Raw genomic sequence first — 7,889 nt, 5'->3', positions numbered from 1 at the left:
TGCTGAATAAATCAAGCGATAGCTTCCCTCAAATCAAGCATCTTCCTTCAAGCTTTATTCAGAAGTTGTCAAGTGTCTATCTTGCACAATTTGATTAACATTTAATATTTTGTACACAAAAATGATTTTGTTAAAATAAAGATAACAAATTTAAAAAAATGCTCAGTATATCATTTACATATTTATATTTCTATCATATAAAATTCAAAATCTTCTTGGAGGGGGATGGATGAATTCTAAGGGATGCTAGTCTTTAATAGGGGATAGTTGTCTTTAAATAAATTTGTAATTTAAAACGAGCATTTTTTAACAAAAACCTGTTTCAAAACTATGTTAAAGGTACTATGTCCCATCTGCAGCCAACATCAAATTTTGTAGAACTTTGCAGGGAATATGAATATGTCACGAATTCAATTCAATTCAATTTTGGTTTTATTAAAAATATACCAAATAAAAAGTCCAAAGACTATCAATACTTGGTTTACATTGTATCATATAAAAATGCATTAAAAACAGTAGATTTAAAAATTCAGTAATAAGTTAGAGTACAAAAAATTTCACAAACAAAAAACAGGATTGTAAATTATAAAATGGTATATTAATATCAATAGGATAAGTTTACTATATATTTGAAGGAAATCATGGTGAGATTCACTTTGTCAGTGAAATATGTCCTATCTGTGAAATTTAACCATTAGCAGTATTAAAATTATGCAAGGAAACCCGTTTACTTTCTAGACTTCACTGTCCGACACTATTGAGTTGAGTGACTGACTTCTTTTTTGTCTTGGTGGTAATAACATGGCATAAAATGAGCAGTAAAGGGTACATGAGCATTTGTCTACATCAATAACCCACTCCTTGTAATGTCCAAAATTTGAACTTTGCGCAGCACATAACGTACAACCATTCGGTACAAGGGTCTGAAAATCAGACTCTTACTAAAACTTTTGTTTTGAGGGACGTTCTAAATTATTATTATCTTTCAAATGCCGTTGGAATTTAACCTTTTCATCTTTGGGGCCTGCAAATGGGACATAGTATCTTTAAAGGTAATGCAAAATTTTGGGAAATTTTAAAAATTGGTTTGATAGTAATTCTTTAAAATGTTGATACATTTGGATGCCCCTGTGGATGTATTATAAGCAATAGAAAATTTAGCCCCTAAACCCTTCTGCTTTCGAGAAATTGAATATTTAAAAATTTACCGGTGATCCCGGTAAATTTCAAATATTTAAAAATAGCGCCTAGAGACATTGTGTTAAGCGCTATATAAAAACTAAATATTATTATTATTAAATCGGTCGATTGTAGTAAAAAAAAACATTGTTTTAAAGATAAAGTAATATCCGTGTTGAGAGGGCGCTATACAGCATAAAGAGTTTATTATTTACAATTTCATCACTTTAGACTTGATTTCAACCGCGACAACGATCATTGAATATTTTAAAATCGCATATGCTTCTAATAAGTTCCATTTGAACCACATTCATCAACCCATACCAAAACTTTTTAATACCTTTGACGCAATTTTTTTCATTCGATCTTCTTCTTCTACTGCTACTTCTTCTTCTTCTTCTTCTTCTTCTTCTTCTTCTTCTTCTTCTTCTTCTTCTTTTTTCTTTTTTTTTCTTCTTTTTTCTTCTCTATCGCTACCTCACCCCCTCCTTCCTGGAGTAGGCCGACCAATGCACCCTTTCTTTCTTTTTCTTTTTCTGTTGAAAGAATCCGGGAGCTAGCTTTGAGGATCCTTTCTCGCAGACCCTTCTGACATATTTCCTTCCTGCTCGTCCTTTTCTCCTTATTTTAATTCAAAAATTTATCTTATTTATTTTTGTCTGTGCTAAAGTGTTATTTCGGTAGTTCGGGTTATCATACTTGATAACAATAGTTATAATAAGAATAATTATAGTTTATTCAATCATAATGATAATAGTAATTATGATAACAATAATTATCATAATAATATTAACGGTAAAAATAAAGATAATAATACAGTAATCACACCCAGGGAAGTCTCATCAGCATCAGTATTGTTCTCCCTGAGGGTCCTAAATTATTATTACCCCAGCAGCTGCCGGGTACTTATTAACACCTGGGTAGAGAGTGGCAAATGTGGATTAACATCTTGCCCCCAAAACGCTAGCGCTAGCTGGCTGGGATTCGAACCCTCTACCCTTATTTTGAGAATCAAGTGAATAGACCACTGCACTACACCACGACATCTCCACAGTAAAACTATGACATATCTTATGAGAACGACCCTCCTCTACATGCTATGATGCATTCAATTGCAGGCTGAACAAATTGAGTGATTGATTGATTTTTATTCGACAAGCTTCCAACATACAATGATATACAATAATAACAGATCAAAAATAAGTCAGCTTGAACAGGATAACCCACGAGAGCTTATTTCCAGTGGGGTTCCCTACAGACATGTACACAATTAATAAGTTAAAATAGTAATATTTACAGACAGATAAGAAAAATAAAAATAATTACTTGTTAAAGATAATAATAATAAACAACATTAAACTGATGATAGAAATGATAATAAGTACAAGAAGAAAAAAAAAGAAGGAGAGGAAAAAAAGAGGAGGAGGAAGAAGAGGAAAATAATGATGAATTTCTAGAATTTCTATAACGTACAAAGACATAAGTATATACAAAATGAAAAAGTATGAACCGGCAGAAGAATACAAATTTCAATCATATAACATGTCATTCACTTCTCTTCTCTGACTCTCATGTATTAGGTATTCCTTTAATTTCCTCTTAAAATGAGCATAGTTTTTTTTCTATTTCCTTTATACCATTGGAAAGGGAATTCCAATGTTTCATGGCATTCTAATAAAAGGAATTTCCAATACTACCTACTCTTTCTGGTAAGCCATAATCGGCTATTTCTTGTATTATAATCATGTAAGTCAGTAACAAGATCGAAGCTGGATCGAATATAAATGACTCGACCTAGTATGATATATTTCATGCACGTGATGCAATACGAGTTGTTTTGATCTTTGGTCGACTTCAAGAAAACCAGCTTTAGAAAGTTTGCTGTAGCCAACATGAGTTCTTGGACCAGAACAGTTGATGAATCTCACCATTTTGTTCTGTATAATCTTCAACTTCTTTTGATCTGACTTGTTTATGTTACTATACCATGCAGGGTTAGCATAGTCAAATTAACATTGAATAAGAGCAGAACAGAGTATACGCCTTGCTTTTAAATCCATACAACTTTGATATTTGTACACAAATTTCAGACGAGAATTTGCTTTTTTTTTACAACTGATTCTACTAAAGATGAAAATGAAATTGCGCTAGCCAACTCAATGTCTAAATACTTCACAGACTCTTTTCTCTTGAATACTTGATTATTGTGTGTCACTTTGATTTCAAATGACTTTTTAGAACTACTTTTAGAACAAAACAAAATGCTTTCTGTTTTTCCCAAGTGTAAAGAAAGCTTATTATCAGTCATCCAATCGACACACGTAGACATCTGTTCACTGAGCTTTTCTTCAATATATTTAGGATCATGATTTGAACGCTGTCATCTGCGTACAATAATAGTTTAAATCTTTTATACAAATACACACAGGACTGAATACACATATCATTTATATAACTTGAAAATAGAATTGGGCCTAATATGTTTCCCTGAGGAACACCGCATATTTTAGAACTTATAGGTATTAGTTTGGAACGAATATCATGAATGGCCACTACTTGGTGTCGATTAGATAAGTAGGATCTGAACCACACTCTAAACTTGCCTTATCACAACCCATAGTTGTAACTTCTTCACTAGGACGCAATGATTAACTGTATCAAAAGCTTTTTGCAGATCAAGGAGCACCATACCAACAAAGCGCCCGTGGGAAGTTTCTGTCCTCAAATAATCAGTCAAATGAATTAGACATGTTTCAATCGAAGAATCATGTCGAAAACCAGATTGAAATTCATAAATTTTATCATTTTCTTTGAAGTATCTTTTAATTTAAACACAGACCGATTTTTTTTAGAATCTTTGATGTTACACTTAAAACACTAATAATAGGTCTATATTTGCTAACATCAGTTTTATCTTTCTTTTTATAAAGTGGAGTCACTTTTGCTATTTTCTTATCCTCTGGAAAAGTAATCGTTAAGATAAATAGGTTCATTAAGTAACTTAGAGGCTTAAATAAAACCTTCGCATCATCTTTTATAAATTTAGCTGGAATCATGTCTATATATAACCCAGTACTTTTTGATACATTCAACTTACGTAACTCTTTGAAAATAAATTGTTCACTGATTGGTAATAATTCGAAGCTGTTTTTACGTACACCTTTTCTTTCGTAAAACTCACGAATACAATCATTGTCTGCGCTGAAAAGGTCTTTGGAAGGGGGGGGGGGGCCGGGGGTAGTTTGTTTACTAATTTGGCAGCCACATTTGTGAAATGAGAATTGAATTCATTAGCGTTGGCCATCTTTTCATGACATAATTCCCTATCAATTGTAATGACAGACTCTTGTTCTTTTCGTTTCTTATTTTGTAATCCTAAGCTTTTTAGATTCTGCCAAAGCCTTTTCTAATCTTGTTTATTTTCTTCTGTCTTTTTTTGTAAGTAATCGAGTTTAGCCTTTTTCACCTCTCTTTGGACCATATTTCTTAATACTCTGTATCTTTTAAAGTGCATCTCATCTTTTGCTCTTTTCCTCAAATAGTTCTTTACAAATGTTTCTTTCCTGGGAACCTAGTGACGAGCTATACCTTTAACCTGTAACAAATGCATACATTACGTGTGGATATGTCGGGAAAGCCTCGAGCAAGCTTTCAGTTTATCGAGAACAACCTTTGTTTAAAGAAGTATGCATAATATGAAAACAATGTTAGTAAACTAGTCTATTATATTAATTTCAAATTCAATTAATTAAGCAGACCTCTCCAGTTTTTCACATTCGGGTATGCTTAACTTTAGTAAACAAGAGTGTCAGACATCTTTCTGGTTCCTAAGATAGAAATAAATAATTACCAGCTGATTGCATTTAGGCAGAATAAAAACAGAATCGAGTATTGTTGCATTTCGAGAATGGACATTTTTCTTCTAAAAGGGCTAGCTCACATTCATAAGGGAAGAAAGGTTTTTCATTTGTAAAAATCATCTTATGAGCATCTAGCATTCCCTTTTTCTTCTTCAAGAGTTGTAAATATTTATTCGAGGACTAAACAATTCAGGTAGGTACGGTACTAGCACAGGCGGCGGAGCGACTTCCAAAGTGGGAGGGCACGAACAAAAATGGGCAATTTCTGGGGAAAAGGGCACCTTCAAAGAAAAATCTCAAAGCGAAAATATACAATTTTTTGACATTGGTATATACCCCTATATATTGTGATTACATTATCGGGGATGATTTCAATATTTGTTCCTCTTTATACATCATATAAAATATTGCTTAAGCATTGTACTTTGCAGTTGGATGTGATGGTCTGAAATTTCATTCGCGAGCAAACAAAGCGAGCGAGGAAAATTTTTAAGATTTGTGAAGTCACAGTGCGAAAAATTACATCTTATTAAGAGAAAAAACCCAGTCTTGACGGAGTTATAGGCACATTGACTGAAAAGTCCTTTGTTAAGTTACATAATTATAACATATATAACTACAAGCGAGCGAGCTTTGGGGGGGGGGGATCGCTCTTATTCGCTTGAAATTAGGGGCACATTTAATGATGGGAGGAAAAAGGGACACTTATCGAAAGGGTTATTAGCAAAGAAAAGGAGCATGTGTCAAAGTACAAAAGTTATTTATCAGAGGTGAAAATGGGGTACTTCTTGCACCTAAAAAAAGAGGCATGCACCAGGGATGAAAAGGAAACGGGCATTTGTCGACGGACAAAAGGCACCCATCAGATTTTGATAAGGGCTTTCATAAGAAGTGAAAAGGGGCAATTATGAAAAAGGGATAGATTCCTTATTAGAAAGGAATGAGGGGCTCATATCATTGTTAAAAGGGTAATTATCAGAGGTGAAAAGGGGCACTTGTCGCATCTGAAAGGGGCACTGACCATACATGAAAAGAGGCACTTATGAGAATGAAAAAGGGAAATGTGCATTTGTTGAAAGAAAAGGGGCACCGATCAGATTTTAATAGGGCCAATTATCAAAGATGAAACGGAATAATTATGAGATGGGGAAGGGGCACCTATAAGAAGGAAAAAGAGCATTTATTATGAAGGAAAAGGGGGACGCGTCAAAATAAAAGGGCATCTATAAGAGATGAAAAGTGCACTTATCAGGAGGGGAAGGGGCACTTGTCAAAGTAAAACGAGTATCTCTTAGAATTGAATAGGGTAATTTACAAGAGATGAAAAGGGGCACTAATGAGAATGAACAGGGGCATTTATGAGCAGGGAATGGGGCTCTTTTTTAATGGGGGCACTTATTATAAGGAAAGGGAAAGGAAAGGGGGCACATGTGAAAATATAACGTGCGCTTATCCAAGTTAAACAGAGATAGTCATTAAAAGGGGAAGGGGCACTTTCAGGAAAAGGGGAACTTGTCAAAGCAAACGTGGAACCTCTCAGATTTGAATAGGGCAATTATCAGATGTGAATGGGGCCAGGGGCGTCGCTAGCCCTTTTTTAGTGCGGGGGGGGGGGTGTAGAGGCCAACGATTACCGACAAAACTAGCCCTCAATTACCGACAAAATTAAATGTCCCAATATTTACAAATTTAACCCTATATACCCGGGGCCGAAGGCTAAATTGTTTTTCCTACGGACTATCTATAGTACTTGCGTATGCGCAAATGGTCATTTTCCTCGACGACATAAATATACGAATCATTTCGTCAACTTATTCAGCACCATAGCTATATATTTTAATACAGGCGCGAAGCTAGGATCTCATTTTAGGAAGGGGCGGTAGTGGGCAGGCGAAACACTTAAAGAGCGCGCGAAGCGCGCTCATTAGGGGTGTGTGGATGATAGGCCTACGGCGCGGCGCGAAGCGCGGAAGCTTAGACGTTTCCTTAAATAATTTGGAAAAGAAGACGATTTATTGTACCGTTCTCGACTGTTAATCTTTGTCTGAATGATGTTCCCCCCCCCCTCCCGCGCGAAAGCTTTGGCGTTTCATTATATTATTATAAAAAGAAGACGATTTGCTGTACCGTTCTCGACTGTTAATCCTTGTCGGAATTCAGTTCCACCCCCCCCCCCCCCCCCTCCCGCGCGGAAGTTCTGGCGTTTCATTAAATTATTAGAGAAAGAAGACGATTCGTTGAACCGTGCTCGACTTTTAATACTTGTATGAATTCAGTTTCTCCCTCTCTCTCTCCCGCGCGAAGCGCGGAACCTTTGACATTTCATTAAATTATTAGAGAAAGTAAACCATTCGTTAAACCGTGCTCGACTCTTAATCTTTGTCTGAATTCGGTTTACCCCTCCCGCACAAAGCGCAGAAGTTTTGACGTTTCATTAAATTATTAGAGAAAGTAGACGATTCGTTGCACCGTTTTCGACTGTTATTAAGCCCTATTTATCCGAATTCAATTTCCCCTCTCACGCGAAGCGCGGAAGCTTTGACGTTTCCTTAAATTATTAGAGAGAGCAGACGATTCGTTGTACCGTTTTCGACTCTTAATAAGCCCCATTTATCTGAATTCATTTTTCACCTCTCGCGTGAAGCGCGGAAGCCTTGATGTGTCCTTAAATTATTAGAGAAAGCAGACGATTCGTTGTACCGTTTGCGACTCTTCTAAGTGAAGTTTTCCCCTTCCGCGCGAAGCGCGGAATTTTTGGCGTTTCATCAACATAATAGAGAAAGGAAGACGATTCGTCGTACCGTTGTTGACTCTTAATCCTTGTTTGAATTTAGTTTCCCCGAAAATTTT

The sequence above is a fragment of the Strongylocentrotus purpuratus genome, unplaced genomic scaffold (assembly GCF_000002235.5).
Source record: "Strongylocentrotus purpuratus isolate Spur 01 unplaced genomic scaffold, Spur_5.0 spur5_scaffold_5, whole genome shotgun sequence".
Classification (NCBI taxonomy): Eukaryota; Metazoa; Echinodermata; class Echinoidea; order Camarodonta; family Strongylocentrotidae; genus Strongylocentrotus; species Strongylocentrotus purpuratus.
This window is presented reverse-complemented; position numbering follows the sequence as displayed.